We start from the raw sequence: 24,883 nt of genomic DNA on the forward strand, positions 1-24,883 counted from the left end.
CACACCTTTCATACATGACATGCACAAGACCATTCATGCCGCCAGCCACGGGCCCAACACATTACAACACTCGCATCGACAGACAGCGCCACTCAAGGGCCCATCACTTACATACGCCCACATGCCTGATACAGCAATCACACCAGCTGATGGGAGTGTGTGGACTGGTGTTTGGCTGGCAGTGTGTTGCAATAGCCAACAGCAAGTCAATATGTACACTATGTACACCCTCAGCCAAGCCCCACTCCACACACAATGGCATCACGTTTTTTTTTTTTTTAAACAAAGAAACCACTAACTAATTAGAAATAATTACAAAACTACAAACACAAAAGCTCTAAGTACATGACCGAAATGCTAACCATGAAACTGAACACATGAAAATACAAAACAAAAATGAGTTTACACTCATGGTTGTTCCCAGTAATTCTTCTGGGTGTGGTAATTCTTAAAACAACCACCCACACACAGCCCAGGCTTTGAAGGACAATCTGGGCAGTACATTTGAGTCTCCCTCCGGATACCTCTTCGAAAACACACACTACATTTCTTAGCTGGAAAGTCTTTTTTGGGTGTGGGAGGAATGTGCTCAGCAAAGTGGCGATCTTTCAATCTAGCCACACCCTCCACCGCTGCTTCTCTAGGAACTCTGGCCTGTTCCACCACAATAAGGCTCTCTATCACTGACTCCTGAAATTTCACAAATGTCATCTTTGACTCTGGAGACCTATCCTTAAACACAATAAAACCATTAAAAGTTGCTAAGTGGAAGAGGTGAATTGCTAACTTCTTTTACCAAACGTAAGACTTACGAATAGCAGTATAAGGTTCCAACCTTTGATCAACTCTATCTACACCTCCCATGTGCTTATTATAATCTAAAATGCACACAGGTTTACGCACTTCAGCAACCTGGCCCCAAACAGTCACGGGTGAAGTACTCTCATCATGGATGGTATTTAGCATGTAGACATCCCTCCTGTCTGAAAACTTCAAAGCTAGCATCTCATCATTCCGCAAGGCACTGCCCCCTCTGAAGTTTTTTACAGACAAGCTCCCTTGGATAGCCTTTCCGGTTACAACGAATTGTGCCACAAGCAAGTGTCCACTCTAAACATTCCTTGAACAACTGCACTCCAGTGTAAAAGTTATCTACATACATATGGTGACCTTTGTTGAACAGTCGTCTACCAAGTTCCCACACAATTTCTCAGTAACTCCAAAAGTGGGAAGACAACCAGCGGGGTCAATACTGGAATCCCTACCAGTGTAGACATGGAAATTATACACATATCCTGTACTACTTTCAGACAGCATATACAATTTAATTCCACATCGTGCCCTCTGGCTAGGAATGTACTGCCTAAAAACCTAACAACCCTTGAAGAGATCCAAAGACTCGTCCACAGCTATTTCTTTTCCTGGAACATAGACCTCTGAAAACCAATCTACAAAATGATCAAGGACAGGCCTAATCTTAAAAAGACGGTCAGAATCAGGGTGATCTTGTGGCAAGGCTAATGCATTGTCAATAAAATGCAGCATCCTAAGAAGAAGCAAATACCGATTACGACTCATAGTTGCAGGAAATATAGCTGTTGCCATGAAGAGACTAGTAGACCAATAAGAAGCCAGTGACGGCTTCCTTATCAACCCCATCAAGAGTCAAACCTAAAAACCTTTTCATCTCCTCCAAATTTGTGGGAATCCACTGGGCAGCTCTAGAGTGCGACCTAAGTCTAGCAGCGTTGTCCCTCAAATACTGCTCCGCATACAAATTAGTCTGCTCAACAATCTCTTCCAAAAACACATCATCCACAAATAACTCAAAGAAATTGACAGGCAAAAAGTTCTCTGTATTGACTCTACACCCCGGGAGACCAGTAAAGGCAGGCAACTCTGGCTGCTCCATGTTTGGGGCAACCCAGAGTTCAGGTCTTCTAACGGGAAACCTTTCAGCCCCAGGTTGCTGCACTAATGGCACATCAGTGTCCTCCTCTGAAACAGGCCCTTCATCTGCACTGAGTGTGGCTTCCTCATCAGAAGATTCCTCTCTGACATAAACGTCACTGCCAGAATCCCTCACTTCCTCCTCTGCCTCAGATGCAGAGTCCGTCTCATAATCATGATCAGACAATGACAAAAAGCATACCAACTACCTGCTGAGCGGTCATCCTGCGGCTAGCCATGATCTTTCCTACAAAAATTAACTGGACAAATGCACCACCAACAACCAGCACTGTGTAAGATAATAAAGTGTAGCTTTATTAGTAAGAGTTATAAACTCACAAATGATACCGCACACTTGCCTGAAAAAGCTTGAATCACCAGCAACTGCTCTGCACAGACACAGCAATCACCAATGATATCCCACTAAAAAGAAAGAAAAGCAAATTAGAACTAAGACAACCCAAATATCATTGTGCACAAATCTAAGGACAATTTCACACAAACCTGCATTTAGTACACCACCTACAAACATGTCATTCATGCATGGCAACAATACTCCTTTGGAGTAAAATGTTTTTACTTACCTAAAATATGCAACTGTTCAAACCGTAGGTCAACCACCGCCAAAACCGCAAGGAGCCACAGCAAAGAAAGCAAAAGCTTTGAACTAGAACAAAAAGGAGGAAAAAAATTATCACAAATGCAAATACTTCATCAGTTGACAAACATCCCACCATCAAGCATTTAGAAATTGGTGCCTAAGTGGATTCTGCCATAGGGGCAGATGGGCCTACTAAAAAATAGGCCTATCTGCACCAAGGAGGGCAGAAAATACCTTTAGTAGTGTGTCCCCAGGGGGAGCGACCCTTGCCCAAGTGGCCACCCCCAAACAAAATAAAACACACTATCCCTGGTGCCTACGTGGCTTCTGCACCCCTTGGGGGCAGATGGGTCTAAAAAAAAATAGGCCCATCTGCCCCCAAGGGGGGCAGAAATGGCCAACAGTTCAATGCCCCCCCTTGGGGGGGGCGCACCCTACATAAATAAACATATTTAAAAAATCCCTGGCGTTCTAGTTGTTTCTACCCCCCTTGGGGGCAGATGAGCCTAAAAATAATAGGCCGATCTGTCCCCAAGGGGGGCAGGAATGGCCTTGGTACACGTGCCCCCAAAGGGGGATGACCCTTGCCCAAGGGGTTGCCCCCCCCCCTCCACTAACACACACACTATCCCTGGTGTCTAAGTGGCTTCTGCCCCCCTTGGGGGCAGATGGGCCTAACAAAATAGGCCCATCTGCCCCCAAGGGGGGCAGAAATGGCCAACAGTTTAATGCCCCTCTTTGGGGGGACACCCCTTGCCCAAGGGCCCCCCACCAACAAAAATAAACATATTAAAAAATCCCTGGCATTCTAGTGGTTTCAGCCTAAAAATAATAGGCCGATCTGCCCCAAGGGGGGGCAGGAATGGCCCCAACAAACATGCCCCCAAATGGGAGCAACCCTTGCCAAAGTGGCCGCTCCCCAACGCAAATCATTGGAAATATTTAAAAAATCCCTGGCGTCTAGTGGTTTCTGCCCCCAAATGGGCCTTCTCCTTCCATCCCCGCCTTGGGGGGTTGGGAGGGAACCCCACGGAGGGAGCGCTAGCGCTCCCTCCGGGCCGAGGACGTAATGGTTACGTCCTTGGCACAGGAGCACTGTGCCGCATGACGTAACCACTACGTCCGTGGCACAGAAGGGATAAGTAGTGGAATGGCTGAGAAAAGGGAAACCCCTCAGCAAGAGGTAAGAAATGTTTAGGAGGTACTTTGAAAAGGGACTAAAGACCTCTATCAACAAAGCATTGGAGGACGCTATGTCCAAGAGGAAGAGTAGCACTCCCACTTCTCAGCTTCTGAGGAAGACCGACCCACAAACCTAAAAAAAGGGCAGAAAGGCCCTAAAAAGTCAAGCACATGCACAGTCGACGGAACACTGGGTCAAGAACCAGGAGGGAAGAGCCCCTGTCATCTAAGAGTGGTAGCCTTTATCGCTACAAAAGACTGGGGTAGCCTTAGTGATATCAGAGATGGTAGAGTCCGCAGCAGCACAAGGAGGAGTGGTGTACTCAGCGGCACAAAAGAAAACCAGCCTGGATTATATTTTCGTGACAAAGGGTTTGATGAGTTCATATTTGACCCTGATGAAGTTTTAGATACCTTTTGAGAGTCTAGATGACTTACAGGGCACTTCATCCATGAAGCCAGTCAAAGATCCTCCGGAAGAGGATATATTTAGCCCAGATGCCATAAGGCACCCACGTAACTCTGAGTGGTGACCGCTGACACACTTGGCAAAATTTATAAAACAATGGGTGAGAAAACCCATTGAAAGGCAGCATTGGAATCTGATGCGGGCTGAATGCCCCAGACCAATGATGGATATTAAGCATGTCATGCACCCAACCTAGATCCAGAGCTAGTAACGTTCCTGTTCAAATCAGGTAAAGATCCTAGAAAGAGCCTAGAGCAGTGCCTAAAACAATTGCAGGACAGACTTTTGGATATCCTGGGTCCTTTGGCACGTATATTACACATGGCTGAAGAATCAGACTTATAACATGTAGACGTAGAGCTCTTAAGGGGCTGGAGTCAAGTTTAATTTAGTACCTGCACCAAAGGGGCTGCCTGACCATAAAACTAGCACATTAAAAGTACTACCTAAGCACTTAAGTGCTTGACATTGCGCAATATCTACAAAGTGCATTATATGATATGAAACATATTGTGCATCCCTATTCGATCACTAACTCTGTCTCTCTTTGGCCCTACCTAAGCTCTTAAGTGCAGGACATTGTGCAAATCTGCAAGGTGCATTATATTAAAACATTATGAATTCCTGGTCGGTCACTAACTCTGTATAGCTTTGGCCCTACTACTTGATACACAACTGCACCGTTATTGCAGCTGCCCTGATTTTCCACCATAACTGTCAACACTAACATTATGTAAACATTGTTCAGACCAACTATGAGTCCTTGTGCATTTATCTAGAAGTCACCATCAACTCCTACTGCACGTACACATAAAGCACTGCCGGACAATAATTCACCATTTGCACATAAAACATTAGCATTTTTACGAGGCATATTGTTGATCTCTAGCCGGCCTCTATCTTGTTATTACTCGGGTGTTTCGTCGCCAGGTTTAAGAATTTAGTACCTAGGCAAGCCAGGGGGATCGAGTCTCCACACAGCTGTGTAATGACAGCTTGCCTGCAGGGCCGGATGTGGAGCTTCCAAATTGGTAATTTAAGTAGTTTCTTCCTGGCTTCCAAAACTGTTGGGCACATACATAAGATATACAATATCAACTCTCTTTTGTATCCGCATAACTGACAACTTAGATCTGTCAATTTGCCTTTCCATGTTGGGATGAGATCTTTAGTGTCCCTATGACCAAATCGGTATAGCAGAAAAGACAATTTTCGAGCGGGAGAAAAACTGGCTGATGTGTGTGCCTGTGGCTATAGTCTGCTATAATAATCACCGTCCAGTTGTGCTGCTTCCTTGCACATCTGCGAGTTTTTATCTTGTAGGAGTAACAGGTGTTTTACTGAAGAATTTGTTATGCGACTTAGGTGCTCTTTCGATGTTACTTTCCCATAGGCCCGAACCCCTGGTTCTGCTAAAGCCTTGCTTAGATATTCACCCCAAGAATTAGCTTGTTTTTCCAGTATTTGTTCCTCAGTGTCACACCAGCATAGATTAATCAGAGACCAACTCTCAGCTCTCTAGAGTTTGTGGCACAGTTTAATGAAGATGTTCATTGTTTGTATCTTTTGATTTTTAAGTCCAAATTCAAGCCACACTTGTGCTAGGGAGGTTGATTTTGGCAAGACTGCTTTATAATCATTTGTTTGAAGCTGATTTAAAAAGTCTGCTTCCTTAACGTGCAGAATTTCCAGGCCATATGCAACTGTTGGAATGAGTTGCTCTTCCATTACCTTCAGTAGATTGCCTTTTAACGGACAGTTTAATTTCTTTTTCAGGAGCTTAAACATAAAAGTTAATGAACGGATGTTTTTGCTTTCAGTGTGGCCAGTTGTTCCTTGAAGGACAGCTGACACCTGAGGCCGTGCTGCTGTGGAAAGATACTTGCTGCTGGCTGAGGTATCTGGGGTGGGACCACATCCCCCAGCATTCCCTGCATCCCTGCTGCCTTATTAAGGGACTCAAACGTGTGCAGCGTGGGACGCGCCCGGGCGCAAAGCGGACCAAGACGGGCCCGTCTTTGCCTGACTGAGCCTGGGCTGGGCATATCCCTTAGCCCTGGGAAGTAAGTTTACCTGGTAAGGTAGCTGCTTGGTTTTGTATTTGATTTTAACATTAGATTGATCAAGCATGGGGAAACGGAAAGCAGTGGACCTACCTGTGCCCTCCACTGGCACTAAGAAACCCAAAAAACAGTCGAACCGTAAAATGAGTGGCCAGCCTAACAAAGGTAGTAATCCTCTAGAAGAAATAGATACTTTATTCGAAGAGGTGGAAGCCATTTTGAGAAGTAATTCTATTCCACCTCCTCTATGCCATGGTACCACTTTCTCTAAAACAGATTCCTGATATTTTTAGAAAAAGGCCTCAGTTGTCTAATTTGCCTACAGAGGTCGAATCATACATGGCACCACAAATTGTGATACCAACATCTCCTCTTATGATGAGTATTCCCCAGTGTGGTGAGTCTGCTGAGTGCCCTCCAATTGGGGGAAAGGCACCTTGTCTTCCTCTAAGCCCTGAGGTTTTGGTGTCATCTGACATTCCATGTTCTAATCGTTATGACCCCTTGACTGAAACCAGAGAACCACTAGCTTGCGATTTATACTTACTCTCTGAAGATCGTAAAGGAGGAAATACTATACCCTACTCGTCTTTGATCCAGGATGGACAAGTACGACCAAGCGGGGAACTTGATCTGGCCTCTATCTCCCAAAAATTGGATGACTTAAAGAGTCTGGTGTTATTAGTGTTGAACACATTTTTGGGAGAACGGTTACAGAGGAATGTGTGCAATTGTCAGAGGGCTAGTGGGGGTGAATTTACGCCTGCCCCAGGAGGGGTGGCCATTGTTCCCCCTGTAATTGAAATTTGTGCTCAAGTGGACAAGTCTCCCCTAGGTTTGGCTTCTATTGTTCCTCTTGGCAGCATGTCTGCAAATTGCACAGATATTTACACGGCCGTGTCAGCAACAACTGACCTGAAGTATTATTCTGGTTTCAAGGATGGGAATATTTGCGAACTAGGAATGCGGTACATAACTCAGCCCACTGATCTTGCAAAGGGTCCCCGGGGAGCTAGTAGTATTCAGGTGCATGCTGGATCAATTAATCCCTCTATTGATTTTTTAAAGACATCTGGTGAGGGTTTATACTGGGTTGGGGTGAATCGACTCGATGTCAAGAATGAGGACCGAGGCTCGAGGAGTAAAGGTGGTACTATTTATATGGTTGGGGTACCTAAGTTACCCACTGGTTCTAGAGAAACTCAGGACTCCCTTATAAATAAGGTTACTTATTGGTTACGAATTCAGAGGAATTGTCTCTCCGTCATCCGTGCCGATATTCTTGAGGTGGGTAGACATAGCCAATCAGGATTAGATTCTGATTTTATTTCTATTCATTTTGTAGATAGTTTGTTGGTGGATAACCTTATTGATTTTGAATCACGCATTTGTCACCTGAGTAACCCAAGAGGGGTCAGTATTAGACTCCCAACTCCATCTGCCCTTGGGCAGCTTATCAATCTTACCAATTCCATGTGATGGCCCAGTTGGTGGGGTCCACGATTTTGGTAACAGCTGTCCTTCAACCATGTTAGGTAATCCTCTTCATTCACCATAAGAAGTGGAATGACTATTGTATTGTATTGTAATAGTATTTATATAGCACTTACTACCCCTGACGAGGCGTCGAAGTGCTTTTCGGCGAGTAGCACGCTACTCTAGAACCCAACAAGAATTAGTGATGGATTAGTATAGGGAAATATGAGTACAGTTTTAGTATTATTATGAGTTAATTTGAGCCGCGGATATGAGAGTTTGTTAGTTAGATTGACTGGAGTAATGGAGGGGTGGAGGAGGAAAGAATCCAGAAGTGTTAAGTGGGAGTATATGGTAATAGGATTTAGGCTTGGGATGAGTAAAGGAGGATGGAGGAGGGAAGAGTCTGTGGAAGGGATTAGGGAGATCATAGTAGCAGGGTGAGATAAATGAGGGAGAATTTAGTAGGGTTGTTTGGGCGATCATGGTAGTAATGTGAGGTTTGGTGAGTTAGATGTGGAAGCGGAGGGAAGAACTTAGGCAGAGTTACTTAGGAGATGAAAGTAGTAGAATGGATTTGGGATGAGGCCGAGTTGGAATGGAGGATAGATTGATAGAGACATGACATATGGTTATGGGTAGAGAAGTGTGAAATAAGATGAGAGCAGTATCTAGTATAAAAACTGATCTAGGAGTTATGCAATGACCTATGAACATGTTAAGCATAGAATAACATACACACACATACACACACATATGCACACATATATGTACATACATATACATATTTAAACCATGAGTAAATATACTTAGTTAAACATCACTACCCATTGTTCCCCCTTTAACGACTCCTATTGTAGCTTCTGGGGATGTTCTGCATTATAGTCCTAGTGTTCAGATACCCCGCTCAGAACTCTCAATTATGTCCTGGAATCTGGCGGGGATAGGTAAGAAGTTGGGAGATTCAGAGTGGTTTAATTTGATTAATAAGCAGGCTATATGCCTATTTCAGGAAACTTGGGCCGAAGACCTGATGTTTATGGACAGGTTTGTGACATATTTTTCTACAGCCCAGCTAGCATCAGGGAGTTTTGGTTGTGCTAAGGGGGGACTTATGATCCTGTTAAATAAGAGTTTACAATGCGATCATTCAGTTTTACATATTAATTCCCCCGATTTACTGGGTGTCCAACTTTCATTTAATCCTGATTTTTAAATTATTATAATTAATGTGTACGCCAGGTCTGTTTCTCGGGGATCAGAGTCTCAGACACTTGTTCAGTTATCCGAATATATGGATACCCTGCACTCATTAACTAAACTAGTGGTTGCAGGGGACATGAATTGCACTTTTGAACCCTACTGTTTTCATAGTAATTTGATGCTTGAGGAGGACGAATTCTGGGGTATCCCTCAATTGAAGGAAAATGTTCAGTGCATCGGTTGACGTGTTGCTTCACAGATGACTTCCCTTTGTTTTAAATTTGGATTAAGAGCATGTAATGGACGTACTAGCTCTGCTTTGAATATTGCACCCACTTTTAAGCAAGGGTTGTTTTCCAGTGTTATTGATTACTTCTTAGTGGATGTCAGGCTTTGGTCCCTGTCTATAGACATGAAGATAGACCTTCGCCACGAGAGTGATCATAATCATCTACTCCTTACTTTACATAGTAATGCGTTCAGGTGTCTGCAGAATAACCGGTTCTCCGAGGTCCCCGGACCTCTTTTGAACCTTAAGCATACTCATGTTAGCTGGCCAAAAGTAACGTCTAATCCTTATTTGATTAAGAAAATGTATCTATCTTTCTCAGATATTATGTCTGGCTATGAGGAGTATGCGGTTAGTGGCATTCCAACTCTGAGCATTCACGAAGAAATGGTAAGGAACTTGCAGGATATTTTTATAGGAAGACTACTATTGGGCAATCCTCTGATAATTTTGAAGTCAGGGAATGGTTTAATAAGGATTGCTCTAATGCTAAATTAGCTTTAAAATCAACCATCATGACTCATTCACAGGGGGCGATTTTGAACTGCTAGACTTGCGTATAATAAAACCCTGCAATTGGCAAAGAAAAGTTGGGAAGATATCACCTGCCAGAAATTGTTGGATGTAACCAAACTTCAAGATAATGGGACCTTCTGGAAGCTATTGGCCAATAGACACAGACTGGATAATGGCACCATCCGTACACATATTCAACCTGAAAGATGGGTGGAACACTTTTCTCAGCTTTATGCTTTATCCACGATACAGGATTCCACCTCTTTGTTTCAGGCTGAATTGCGTCACAAGACTGCTGATCAAAGAATGCCTATTTATAGTTCCGAAGATTGTATTGTTTTTTCAATGATGGAAACTATAGTTGCTATTAACTCCTTAAAATCGGCCAAGGCTCCAGGCCCTTCATAAGATACCGGGGGATCTTTTTAAATCTGAGCCAGTTATCTGGTCCTGGTACATAAATACCTTATCAAATGCCATAGCTGCAGGAGGTCCTATTCCCAAAACCTGGAAAGGGGCTGAAATAATTCCTATTCATAAAAAGTGTGATGTGGGTTCCCCTGCTAAGTACAGACCAATCAGCCTCATTGATAATCTTCAAAAAGCAGCTTCTGGATAGGCTTTTGGATTGGGACCATTTCATCAGGTACTAGCTCCACTTCAGGCGGGTTTTCGTCCAAAAATTAGTACAGTGGATCAGGTTTTTAGGCTGACCCTCCTATATTGGAAATATGTAGTCTTGGCAAAGCAGGAATTATATGTCGTTTTTGTGGACCTTCGGTCTGCTTTTGATTTGGTCCCTAGATATTTATGGGAAGTTCTGCGTAGAATAGGTATTCCTGATAATATAGTATATTTATTACAACGGTTGCACAAGAATACATATGCCCAGGTGAGATGGGGTAGCCAGGGAGAGCTAACCGATCATATAGCCATCCGGCGGAGGGTTCGCCAGGGATGTGTCCTTGCGCCAACTCTTTTTACTTTGTTTATTAATGAGGTGGTGCACGCTGTGTCTTCTTGTCAAAATGATGCTCCCTCGCTGAATGTGCAAAAAATTCCTATTCTACTACGATTCTCTTTTGATTTCTAAAACCCCCATGGGTCTTCAGATCCTGGTTGATAGGTTTAACGCTTTTTGTGCGGATCATGGCCTGGAACGTAATGCCAATAAAACTAAATTAATGATACTAAGTTCGGGTCTTGTTAGGAGATGTACTATCACCTTAGATGGGGCTCCCTTAAGTAAGGTACGTTCTATAGATTACTTGGGAGCCAGAATTTCAATCAACATGCAGTGGGAGGACCAGATTGGTAAGAGTATTTCACTTCTTCAGCATAGGTCAGGTGCTATTCTGCGTTTTTACAATACCACCACTGTGAAAGCTGTTTCTCCAGCTAATAAGATTTATCTGGCAAAGGCACAGGGTGCAGCGACTTATGGTGCTGAGGTGTGGGGCCCTTCCAATACTAATAAACTGTCTGTGGGCGAAAATAATTTCGCAAGAACTCTTCTTGCGTGCCCTCACAGTACACCATTAATCACGTTTTTTCTGGACCTCAGGTTTCATCGCATCTCTGATGTGATAGCCTTAAGACCTTTACTCTTCTGGGTAACAATTTGGACCATTCCTGAGCTTACTGTTAATAGGGACTCCCTTCTTGATATGTTAGATAGACCTAATGCAGCTTCTATTCCTTGGCGTAAGCATGTGTCTAAGTGGTTTTACATCTTGGGACTTGGGAATTTTTGGGAGAATCCTCACAATTTGGGGAGGGCCCCAAAACAACTCCTGAAATCTGTTTACTGGTCCTATGTCTGGAACAACTACTTCCTATGTACATCTTATGGTCGATTGACAACACAATTTCTTGATTTTAAATGGTATCCCCAGTTTGAATCTTACTTGGACTCAATTCCCGATTCACTAGGTAAGAGCCTGTATGCTTGTTTTAGATTTGGGTGTCTACCATTAAAGTCTCTTACCGGTAGCTGGCGATTAATATCAACACTTGATTTATGTCCTAGTTGTAGGTGTGTTTCTGAATCTGTAGCATATTTTATGTTTTTTTGTCCAGCGTATGCCTCCTCTCGGCGAAAATGGATACATCCAGTTTGCAGGAATATGGGCATAAGACAATGTAATGTTGCCCTTAGGACATTGAGGAGTAACACTTCTCCTGTCTTAACTTGTGCGGTTAGCAAGTTCCTTGCGGCCGCATGGTATATATGCACTTGTTTAAAAAAAAATCTATCCTATTAGTGACTGTTGTTCTTAAATTCTTTTATATTTATTTATTTATTATGTATGTACACTTTGGATTGTTGTGATTTTATGCTTTGATGGTTATTTATGACCAAATAAAGCTTGTGCAATTGGACAGCTGACACCCAATGTGGATGCCCCAATACTTATAAGAGTGAACTTTCTCCACATACTTGCCCCTAATGTACCAGGTGAATGACTTGAACTTGGAGTCCACTAAACGTACTCCTTTTGTTTTGTCTTGATTCAACTCTAGTCCTTACAACATGATGTAAGCGGCTAGAGCTTTGATGGATCTTTGTAGGCCAATGGGCGTTTGGCTCAGCACCACAATGCCATCTGCGTACTTTAGCACATATGTTTTTCTGCTACCTGGATAGGTGGGTGACTCTCCACTTGTCTCAAGTAGTTGTTTTGGTCGGCCAGGTATAAATTAAAGTGGCACGGTGCTAGAACGCACCCCTGTTTCAGGCCATTCTTAGTGTAAATTATTGTGGTGACTCTGCTGCCGTCATCTAGTTCAGCCTGTGCCCATGTATCCCTCGCTATACAGTGCTATGATCGAGTTTAGCATTTTCCCAGTATTCCCCAATCTACCAGCTTTGCCCAGAGTTGGGTACAAGGTACACAATCAAAAGCATATTTGAGAAGTATAAATCATGCAAATAGGTGAGTTTTACTCCTTATGGCATTTTCTGTCAGGATAGTAAGTGGCAATACATTTGTTATTGTTCCCAAGCCCTGCCTCAACCCCATTTGGGTGTTTGGAATTAGGTTTTCCCATTGGCCCAGGCTTGCAGATCTTGTAAGATGCAGGAAGCATACAGTCTGGCTTCCATGTCGATCAGCGCTATTAACCTGTAGTTATTTGGAGATGAGAGATTTCCTTCCTTGTAAATTGTGTGAAATATATTCCCTCTCCATGACGATGGAATGCCGTTCTTCGGATAAATATGAATGAAAAGCGGGGTTATGACCTCAGCCTAGAAAACCACGTTGTGCTTAAAAAGTGCATAAAGGAGACTATTAGGACCTGCCGCTCCTTCATACCGCAAATTCTTTATGAGCACGCCTAATCGCTTTAGATCAGCCAGATTCCACTGTCCGTCGATCCCTGACTCCATGAGTGTGCGTAAACCCTTTTTGGCTTGATTCCAGGATGCTCCCGTTGGCCCCTGACGGCAACCCCTTCTGATTTTATTGGCTTATATTCTTACACAGATCACCAGGCTGGGTGTACATATCTAGGACCTGTCTTTCCAGGTTTCCTCAGTAATCCCTGTGATTTGGTGGCATGCCTGCCCTTTGACCAACTTACTTATCTCGGCCCAAAGTTCTTTGTTGTTTAGATGTTTACTAGACCATAGGAACTTGTTCCAGGTTTCCTCTTGATACCGCTTTTTGACCTTCCAACATTATGAAATAGTAACCTAAGTTGTGATTTGTCTGACCTTTTCCCACACTTTGCTTACACTGCTAATATTCTCATTTCTTAGGCTGTTTGTTTCTTCATTTCCTACAGCCCGGTGGTGTACCAGGGTTCTCTTCCTGCACCCCCTGTAACAGTTTTTCCTTCATTTTACTTATACGGTGCTGGTTTGGGTGGGAATTGTGTCAGAAGAGTTGTGATGAGGTTTGCCCAAGACTCTTCTTGGGAAGAGCCTGCTCCCTTGAAGGCCGCCTCTTGCTCTCCTACATGGAGATGAACCACCATCATTACTTGGTCCAAGCCCATCCCGTACCATTTTAGTCTTTTTTAATTGTAAGCTGCAGGTTACAATACTAAATACTTTACTGTACTTGCCTTAGGGAAACTGACTTCTAATCTGTACATTTGAGGAAGATGATCACTCTCTGGGAGTGGGTGAATTTGAAATAAATTCAACAGAGAACATATGTCTTCACTTATAAGCGTATAATCAACTATTGATTGAATTCTTCCGCACAAAAAAGTCACTGTTGCTGGAGAATCCTATTTTGTGTTACAGTTCAAAAACATGAAGCCCCGTTCCTCCAACTGTTTCCTGAGCCTTATCGTATTGTCAGATTTTCTTTGATGACCATAATCTTCCATTTGTAGTTTGTGTTAAAATCCCCTGAGATGATAAAATTTGCATGCTGTTATAATTTTTGCAGTGACTTTATTAGGGCAATCAGAATTGCCATCTTTTCTTGTTCCCTTTTTTCCATGGGTAAATATGAACATTTATAATATGTAATGCTATTTCTGCGAAAGTCAGCCTTTTACTTTCTAGTTTTACGACTTGTATCCAGTTGACTCCGGATTCTATTGTTTCTTGTGACCACTTATAGTTGATTGAAATATATGTAGATAAACCCTGCCTTTGGGTGCCCATTCTTTTCGACTGAAATATGATATTCGGTGTAACCAACAAATGGTGTAGAACTTGTGCTCCAGGTTTCCTGTAATAACAGTAGGTCAAACTTTTGTAAAAATGTTTTCTGTCACTGTCCTGCAGCATCTTCCCGAAACCATATATGTTCCAAGAGCAAACGCTGAAGTTATCATTCTTACTCGATAACCTGTTGACATTAGAAGCGACTTAGGTCTAAGGCATCAGGAATCCAGTCCTACTCGAGCTTGGATTTTATGGATACATCCAGCTGAGCCCATCTACGGCAACCACTGGCCGGGGATTGCATGATTATTTTTTGCATGTTGTTCAGCGAGAGTTCTGCTCCCATTGCTCCTCTTAATTCCGTGCACCTGTTTGGAAGAGTGGTTGCTGATTCTATCGCAAGCAGGTGAGCAGAGGTGATATACTACAGTTCACCTATTTCTCTTACTAGCTTCAGGATTGTCCCTCAGTTTAGGATATCAAACGCACCTTTTGAGGTGTAGTTTGGGATCAACATTATTTTTGTGGATTGTTATTCCCAAATGTCCACCTGGGGCATGGACCCTAACCATTTATTGCAGGCTTGGCTGTTCCTGGGCGGAGCTGGCCTGATGCAAGTATAGCGCTGTTGAATTGGTTTGCCGCCCGAGAGGAGCTTCCTTGATGCCACTACCCTGTAATAGCTGTGCATTTCCGTTTGTCTCATTGCCATTTTCACTCTGTCTGAATGTTCATTTTTAACTGCACTGTTTTTTCAACTTTTCTTGAAGCTTGGTTATTTGTCCCCATTTGATCAACTGTTCTTGGGGTTTGATTTCTTGCATCCTTATGATCAGACCTATGTTTCCTTTTCCGTTATGTGTATCCTTAACTGTTTCCATATGTTGTGTGCTGACCATAATCTGAGTACTATCCTAACCCTCCTGGCCATTTATTAGTGCTCTTTGCTCGTTCGCACTGCTTTGTTGGTTGCATGTAAGATTAGGTGCTAAGTTGAGTTCTTGAGTGTCAGAACCACTTCCTACTGTATCTGGGCCTTCTGATTTTGGTTCCATACTGTAGGAGGCTGGCTCTCTATGTAGTGTGCAAAACCAGGCACACTGTGCAGAGAGACTGGGTAACCACACGTTGGTTTACAGAGGTAACAACCATATGCAATGTAATGGGTCTCGCATTTCATTGAGCTAGAGCTATTAGCGTTGTAAACTCCTAACAATACTTTTCTTGCCACATTAAATGGGGGGAAAAAAACAACTGCGCTGCGAAATAAAGTGAAAAAGTAGTCCAGAAACCATACAGAAAACATGAAGCCTCGTATGTTTCCAGTAATAGGTTGGTGCGCACAAGGAGGGTTAAACACCGGCAAAGGCATGACATATGCATGCCTTATACTAATGAAAGCAAGCGATTTTAAAAGGCAAGCCCACAAACCAATGTAAGGGACTGACGTGACATGGGCGTGGTTAGAAGCCCAAAGAGATATTACATCAGGGACGCAGCGGTTTGCGCTTGCCCCTAAAAACTAGACCGCCTAATGCTCTAATTTTTATGGTAGCTTGGTCGGGCAGTTCGGCCAATCTTGGAGAAGTACAAAACATGTGTTCTACTCACAGTATCAATAAAGCAAGGCACACACTCAAAGTAATAACTTGAGACCAATTTACAAAAATACTTAAGATTTTTATAAAACTTTTAAGACCAAGATCATCAAAATCGAGTAAGTACTTTTTAAGTTTTGATTTTTCAAACTTTAGCAAAAAATTGTCTTTGTGCGTAAGCAAGCGCGATAGGAATCAATGGGAGACATTTTTTAAAATGCATATAAAATCAGGCAGTGCTTTTACCAATGTCTCCTTTTATTAGGTGGAGGTAGTCAGGAAGTTTTATGGGCCAGCCTGAGTAGTTCGGGCAGTTCCCGGTTTTGGCAGGAAGAGCTGCTGAAAAGTCCTTGGAGCTGGTGCAGGACCGCTGTGGCGGACCACTTGGAAAAGCAGTGCAGAGGTGGACTTCAAGGTGAGTCTGGTGGGTCCCCTTAGAGTGTAGAGGTCGCAAGGGGTGGGGAACCGACCCTTAGAGCAAAGCTAGTTCTCTGCTGTTGGGCCCAGGGAGGCCAGGTGCAGAGTTGATAGATGAGCCAAGACCTGTGTGCAAAGGTGCCCTTGGAGGCAGGAGGGGGTCACTTTGAGGGTAGCTTGCAGATCAGTAGCGCCTCACTGGTGGGTGGGTCTTGTGGTTTCTGAAGTTCCTCAACTAGGGCTTTGTCCTGGTAGTCCGTTGTGGACTTTTCTTCTTGGTATCTAATGTTGAGTGACCGTACACCGGGCTATTGCATGGTTCAGCCACTGCAGGGTTTGTCCTCCGGGTCAGTCAGGTGAAATTTGGTCTGGCTGTGGCATCCAGTTCCTTGGTCAGCAGCCAGTCAGTGAAGTGGACTTCACTGGTCTTTATTGCAAAAGAGTGAGGCCTTCACTCTGTAGGGAGATCTTCAGTGATTTTCAGAAGAGTGGAGGTCCTCTGGGGATTTTTAGAATCCATCCGATGTCCGAGAAACCCCTCAGCCGTGATCGTTGAGTCCTGGGTGCAGCAGGCAGGGTTTGGTGCCTTTTTCTTTGTGCAGCAAGAATGCAGTTCTGGAGCCTTGGGTCTTCTTGTTTTCTGGTTTTCTTGTATCCTTGGAATCTGATCTGCAGGTCTAGGGGTACCCACTAAATACTTCATTTAGTGGATGTTTAGGGGAGTACCTAGTAGTGGCCCATGGGTCATCTACCTTAGGATGGCTGTACCCACTAAGTGACCACTTCCTGAGGGGAGAGGTCACTTCCCTATCCCTCATAGGCTATTCTCCTTCCATGCAAGATGGAGGAAAATAAAATAGAGAGGTCTCCTCATCTGCAACACCTTAGGGGTTGTGCAAACTGGGGGTGGACACTCCTGTCCTTTTTGCATTTTTCTGCCATTGCTCCTGCCAAACATGGGGGTTTGCAACTGGGGCAGCCATCTGCTGCTAGCAGCATGGCTGGGGGTCGAGGTTCAAGGGCGGTAAGCCCTTTGAAGCTCATAGGCAGGGCTGTGCACATTCCTGGGGGAGGAGGTGTAATGCTTTTGCCCAGGAAGGGCTTTATTCTCTGGACCCAGAGTGCACAGGCTCTCATCCCAGGGTTCCAGAATCCTGTCTGGTGGTGGCAGGCTGGTTGTGACCAGCCAGCAACCATTCCAGGGTAGTTAGCTTTTGCAAGGGGCACCTCTAAGGTGGCCCCTGGGTACATTTTGCAATGAATCCAGTACTCGTACCAGTTTGGTTTTATCATTCTGAGTTGTTTGATACCAAACAACCCAGGGTGCAATGTGGCCATCATGTAGCTGCAAAACTTTTACTGAACAGTGTCCAGCACATGGATGTAAAATGGCTTTTCTGTTGACTTACTATGTCCCAAGTTTGGCAGGGACACAGTAGGAGCATATTGCTCATGCATCTATGCCCACACATTTAGTATAGTGCACCCTACCTTAGGGCTGGAAGGCCTGCCAGAGGGGTGACTTATCTATATTGTATGCAGTGTGTAGTGGGCAGGGCACACAGGCTGTGTGCCATGTCAGTTTTGCATTTTAGGATTACACCAGGACACTCAGCCTGGAGTGGCAGTCCTGGGTGCATGATCCCTAAAAGTGGCACAATCTGTGCTGCTGCCCTCAGAGGTCTACCCTTAGAGCCCTACGCCCTGGATACCTTAATACAATTTTCTAGGGAGTTATGGTGGCACCTAAAGGTGTTTCCAATTGTGCCAATGCAGCACAACGGTTTTGGGAAAGAGACGTGGTCCAGGGAACCTGGTAAGCAGGGGCCCTGGGCACTAACAACTTCGAAACCACATCAAATACCAGGGAAATGTGGGGGGCTAACGATGTCAAAAGAGGCCCTGTCGCACTCATACAATGTATATTTCATTTTCCTTTGCTATGAAAAAGTAGTTGACATATAGTATTCTGCTGAGCTTCTTTACATTTATTTTGCGTTTTCCGTTCCCTTTTGGTTAAACTCTGTCTTTTTGTCTTACAAAAATTCATCTTCAGGCTGATTTTTATCTTCCTGCTTTGTGTTCTTGTCCTCTGTGCTGGCCTCGTTCTTATGTCCTACTGTACCCTGGAGTTCTAAATTAGTACTTCTTCTTCTACTAACAGTTGTTCCTTTGTTGCACATTTGAAAAGATGATGGTTGAGTGCCGACCAAATGTTTCTGCATCTCTTTGGGTTCTACGTCTGCAGATTTCCTCTGTACTCTGGTTGATTGCTTTTTTTACCTCCTATAAGATGTAATTGAAGTGCCTGCATTGTGTCAAGGACTATTGCGCATTGATAAGGAGCTTGTTGCGTGTAATTATGTGTCTGAGCTCTCAAAATCAGCTCATTCAATGTTTGTAATTTTTTATTTATGCCAATAGTATACCATAGTATTCAGCGAATCAACCTTAATTTCCTGTTTATCTGCTTGGAATTGAATTGCTGCTGCCATTGCCTCCATCGTTTGTAGAAGCATGGTCCAAGTGCCATCCGAGGCTTCACTGCGCCCCTTGTCTACGGTCTTAGCCTTTGTCTCCTGTGCTGCCTTCAGCAGATGTGTTGCCCTGGTGCCTTCTTGATCATTAGCTGTTGCTTCTGGCTCCTTTTCACTGATTCTAATACTCATGATGGTGTCCTTTTTAGCTCTTTCTAATGCTTTGTTATTTACTTGAAGTGGCCCCAGCTTGATTGAGCTTATGGGGAAAATGACCTCATGCATAGCTCTGTCATTTGAACTTATAGTTTGACCCAGAAATGTACTCAAACTGACTGTGGAAGTGTCAGACTTCAACGCTTTCCCTGTCATCAAAAAGGATGAATGGTTGCTTATTGTGTGTGCCTCCTTGCTTTGAGCTGAGAAAGCAGCTGGGGTGGATTCCTCGAAGTCTATAAGTAAATGATCCTGTGGCTCCCTTCCCGCTGGACTATAATCGCCCGGAGGATACATGCTTGATTGCTCCCAATTGCTTGAGGCAGAGAGGTTCGGCAGTGACACTAGAGATGATTCATCAATGTTGTGCACTTGCACCTGTACTACTATCGGACTTGCACTTAAGCTGAATAGGATGTTCCTCTTGACCTTAGCCAGTACTTGGTCTGCTGGGTCTGGGATTGACCCTAGCTGGAGTCCCGCTGTACTCTCTATCGTCCGTAGAGGTTACTTGCTCAGGGCTTTTTTTGGTTAAAACGTCTGTTATCCTATATCCATCACTATATAACCACTTCTGCCGCTTTGTGTCCCTCGCTGTGGTTCATTTCTGTTTTTCCTTCTACCACTATACATGCCATAGTAGTTTGTTCCGGTGTTCTTGTTCTCTTTGTCGACCTCTTCTTGCCTGGACCCAGGGCTTCCCTGTTCCTTCCAGACCGCATTTTTCTGCCAAAATGAGTTCGACCTTGTAGCAGAAGTATGTTGCCTTGTCAGGTGGTTGACTACTGACTGGGCCTTTCAGGGCCTTTGAGTTTTCACGGGTGCAGTTTTTATAGATTCAGAAATTTGGCTTGCATAAATTTACTAGATATTGCCTTTGTACCTATGTGCTTCCACAACTCCAATTTGATTGTTCTGAAGGGTCTCAACTGTATGCTGCTGTGTAGTGACACCTTACACAAAACCATTGAAGTTTGCGTGAAGGGGCAGGGTGACAGTGGGGCAGAAGAGCCAGGAGCACTTGTCCCCCCAACAAGCCACACCCAGACCTTGCTGTGCCCCTCCTGCAGGGAGACCAGCTGACCTTGACCATGGTCCTTTAAATCGGAGAGCTGCGTGATGGCTTGATAGATCGGCGTCGCTAGTTTCAGAGTTCCTTTGTTGCTGTAATATAGCAAAGTTTGTTGAGACAAACAGTGTAATCAGCCCCTGCTGTCTACCCCTGTGGTTGGGGGGGTGACCCTGGCACACCCCTGTACAAGGTATCCGAGGGTGGCTCGGGACAGCTGGTGGCCATTGTGGTGCAGTTCACGGTGGGGGTCACGGGAAGGAAGGACTCGGTGGGTCATGGGGGTCTGCAAGAGATGAGACTAAGAGCGGAGGATAGGGCTAGACAGATTGCTGGGTGAACAGCGCAAGCAACGCAAGGCGGGCTTCAGCCTAGCCCTGGCCCAACAACAGGCAGAAACTGTGACGCAGACTAAATGCCTCAGCGCCTGCTATGCCACTATCTCACGCCCGTCCCTGCTCGTACCTCCCCCTCTCACTGTTCTCTCAAGAAGCAGGTCTGGTCCTGCTATGCATTGCAGATTCTGCTCTTGAATGCTGAGCTCCCAGCAGTGCTGGCACTTGTCACTTTGCTCCTCCTACTCCTCAACTGTATGATTCACTTTCCTGTTCACCGGGCGGTGGTGGCGTGTAGGCAGTGGTGGCAACGCGGCTGCCGTGGCGGCTCTCCTCACCCTTGTGGCTCTTCGTGGCTGCTCCTAGCGTGCTTCTCCCCCTTGCATCTCCTTGCATCTTGTGACTAAGTTTCACCCATGCAAAAGTATTTTCTCATGTGCAAATCTCTAGGGCTGGCTCAGAGGACGGTCTGTATGTTGGGTAATGTCAATGCAGGCCTTATATCTGAATGAAAAAAAGGGCATCCCCATGATAATGAGCCCAAAACTCGCTGAGTTGGCCAATCGGGAATCAAAAGGGCGACCTCGGGGCCTCCTATTTGGTCACAACTTCATTAAGTCTTTGGGCAAGTATGTATCCACTTTTACATCTTTGCGAAAGGCTCAATGTGTGTTTGGCTCACATGTTTTTGGAAGGGTTGACAGGAGGGGACTGGCTGGGTGTTGAGGTGTTAGAAGGTCCCACTTTTTATATACAAAGTGAGTACTCCTAGAATTCAAGGGGATATAGCACAGGTTTCCCGTCCTCATCAGGATTCTACCTGCAAAGATGAAGATGTAGAACCGGAGGGGAAGAGCTAGATCTCAAGGTTTAGGACAGGATGGTGAGTGCCAAGGTTTGTATTGTTTCTTCCCAAGTAAAGTTAGCCAGAAGGCTAAAAACTATTTGTACACAATTGTATAGAAGTGACAAACAACCCTGGGTTCTGGAAATTATAAGAGGTTTCAAGATAGATTTTTGGGAGACTCCTTTTCAGAGTTCCGAACCCCAAGAGATTGTCTTCAACAAGGAGAGCATGGATTTAGTGGATTTGGAGGTTACTCAAGTGTTGGATAAGGGTGCAATAATGAAGGTTTCAGATTCAAACGAAGGATTTATAAGTGCAATTTTCCTGGTTAAAAAGAAAGACAAGGGCTGGTACCCAGTGATAAATCTAAGGGACCTAAGCAAGTATTTTGTCTATAGGAACTTCAAGATGGAGGGAATCCATCTTTTGCAGGACATTTTACAGGAAAATGATTGATTAGTAAAACTGGATTTAAAAGATGCATATTTAACTGTTCCTATGGAGGCGGATTCACAGAGATTTTTCTGCTTCAGATGGGGAGGTGTGTTGTACCAGTTTTGTTGTCTACCTTTTGGGCCATCCTCTGCTCCATATTGTTTTACCGAGGTCTTAAGGCCAGTGGTGGCCTTTCTGATGGAGAGAGGAATTTGGCTAATGTATTTAGGCAACATCCTGCTGATGCGTCAGCTGAAAAGAGAGTTAATGAATCATTTAGCTATGACAAGGAAAATTCTAGAAGACCTGGAGTTCATTGTGAAGATGGAGAAGTCAGTCTTGGTATCAAGTTAGGCTCTGGAGTGTCTACGTTTTCAGGTAGACACTTTATGAACCCAGTTACTTCTTTCCCAGAAACAAAAGATAAAGAAAATAAGGAAGGAAGGTGCTAACACTCAGGGACTTGAAGGGTTATTGTTATCCTATCCTATCCAATGGGTATTCAGAAGTTAAAGACAGTAGGTTGGAGGAAAGGTCTATGATAGGTGGATTCAATTACTTTGTTTTTGGAAGCTCGAACAGATCTGGAGTGTTGGCTAAACAGACTAGATATTTGGAATGGCAAACATATTTTTGGGAATGTGGTTGAGTTTATTTAGAGACTGATTCCACCACTTTGGGCTGGGGAGGGAGTAGAGGGTGGGGGCTCACTCAAACAACCTAGAGACTGGAGGGCGATGGGCGAAAGAAGAGAAGCTGTTACATGTAAACTGCTCGGAGTTGATGGCAGTACAGAATGGTTTCAGGAGCTTCAAAACCTACTTAGCGAACAGTGTTGTGCTAATGCGCATTGGCAATGTTTCAGCGGTCTCTTATATCAATCGCCTAGGGCAGTGGTTCCCAAACACTGATCTGGAGACCCTTGGGGATCCGCAAAGCCTTCTCAGGTGGTCCGTGATTGCTTAGAATATTAATTAATATAAACAGATTAATAAAGTGAATATAAATAAAGTGGCTAAATGTACAATTGAAAATTTAAAACATACTGTGAATGTCAAGGAATTTAAAATTAGAGGCTAAAAATTAAATTAGTATCCTCAGGTGGATTTCTGGCAGCAGTGCAGGTGCATCAAACACAATATAGTATGGACAATGCACAGCTTCTAATGAATTTAGAAAAGCACCAACCTTCCTATTAAAGTTGTAATTTCTTTTTTTTATTTTGTTTGCAAATTAAATAAGATGTGTTATCATTTGTGAATGTTTGATGAATGCTTGTTTCTGTTTTTTTGTGTATTATTTTGCGGTTCAAATCATCTACAATGTTTAGGCCTGGTTCCCCGCCTTCCAGTAATGACTCTGGTGGGGGGAGGGGCTGGATTCCAATAATGATTGAGTGTGGGGTCTCTGGATTTAAATACCAATTCAGAGGGAGTCCCTGGGTTCCAGTAGTGATAAAGTGGGGGTCCACAGAAGTCAAAAGGTTGGGAACCACTAGCCTAGGGGATTCAATGTCAAAGCAGTTGGCAGATCTCGCAAAGGACATGTGGTATTTCTGCTGGGAATACAAGATTTTTTTGGGAGGCCACATTCAAGCAAACAAAATCAGAGGGCAGATTGGAATTCATGTCATCTCGTAGATGTCAGCGATTGCCAACTGAGCCCAAGTTTTTCAGGAAAATGCAAGCTCTCTGGGGCCCAGTAGGAATAGATCTGTTTTCAAGAAGACTCATATGTCAAGTGGCAAGGTATTTCAGTTGGAGGCAAGACCCCGGGCCCATAGCAGTGGATGCCGTTGTACAGGATTGGTTGATGTAGAGGGTTTATGCTTTCCCACTATTTGCAATGATGCAGAGTATTATGGAAGGTTTGGAAGAAGGGGTGCAAGTTAGTTCTTGTTACACCCTTTTGGACTTCAAAAGTTTGGTTTCCTGAGGTAATGGAACTTGCATGAGGGAAGCCTTGTTTTATACCAGTACGTCAGGGATTACTGGTGAGCCTAGATAGATGAGAGCATACTTTGGTAGTAGAAGGAAAGTTGAACCTTCTTGTTTGGAAAATATCAGAGGTTCAAGAAGGTTCTCTGGCCTTTCAGGAAAGGCTAAGGACTTACTGGACTGGTCCTGGGCACCAGGTACTAGAAAGAGATATAAAGAGGTTTGGTGTAGATGGAGTAGTTTGTGCATGAAAGGGAGTCTAGATCTCGTGGAAGCTCCTGTGACAGAGTTGGCAAACTATTTAGCCAACCTATTTCAGGCAGGTTTATCTTACAGGACCATTAATTGTCATAGGTCAGGTGTATCAGTTGGCCAAGCCTTGGTAAGTGACATCACAGTTGGAATTGACCCTCTAATATGCAGAATGATGAAGGGAATCAGGCTTAAAAGACCTCCTAGGACTCCATTATGCTTCTTTTTGGGACCTTAACTTGGTATTTTAACTTTTTGATTCATGGCCACTTACCTCTCTCTGAGACAGATTTCCTAGAATATAGCAACTCTTCTCTACTTAGTATCTTTGGAAGGATTTCAAAGGTAAAGGTCTAGATATTTGCAACAGGATATATTCACCCAACGGTGTACATTTTGATATTTGGAAGATAACAAAAACATGTCTGGTCACATTTCTATTCTTTATTCCAGGATTGTCTGAAACTGTGTTGCATGAAGGTATATGAACAAAACATCCTAGAATTTTGACAGGATGGTGATACTCCACTATTTATATCCTATGTGGAACCACTTAAAGAAGTATCTACCGCCACAATAGCTAAGTGGGTTAGAGCAATAATGAGACTAGTAGGTAGAGATCCATCAATGTTGGTGCACAATCACCCAGAGGTGCAACGGCTAGTCATGTATTTTGGGCTGATGGCACTCTTTCCAGACTAGTAAAGCATGTAAGCAACATAATTATGGAAAGTGTTAAACATAAATAATAATATCCTCCAGTCTTGTAATGTAAGGGCGATCATCCAGTTAACATGCAGAGAGAATCTGGATTTCATTAGACAACGAAGGCTATCATTATCCCACCTACTGCACCTTATATTTATGCATGGGATCAGGTGGACAAGAGTATATTTAAAAAAAAAAAAAGAGAGAGATAAAAGG

The sequence above is a fragment of the Pleurodeles waltl genome, chromosome 10, assembly GCF_031143425.1.
Source record: "Pleurodeles waltl isolate 20211129_DDA chromosome 10, aPleWal1.hap1.20221129, whole genome shotgun sequence".
NCBI classification, from domain to species: domain Eukaryota; kingdom Metazoa; phylum Chordata; class Amphibia; order Caudata; family Salamandridae; genus Pleurodeles; species Pleurodeles waltl.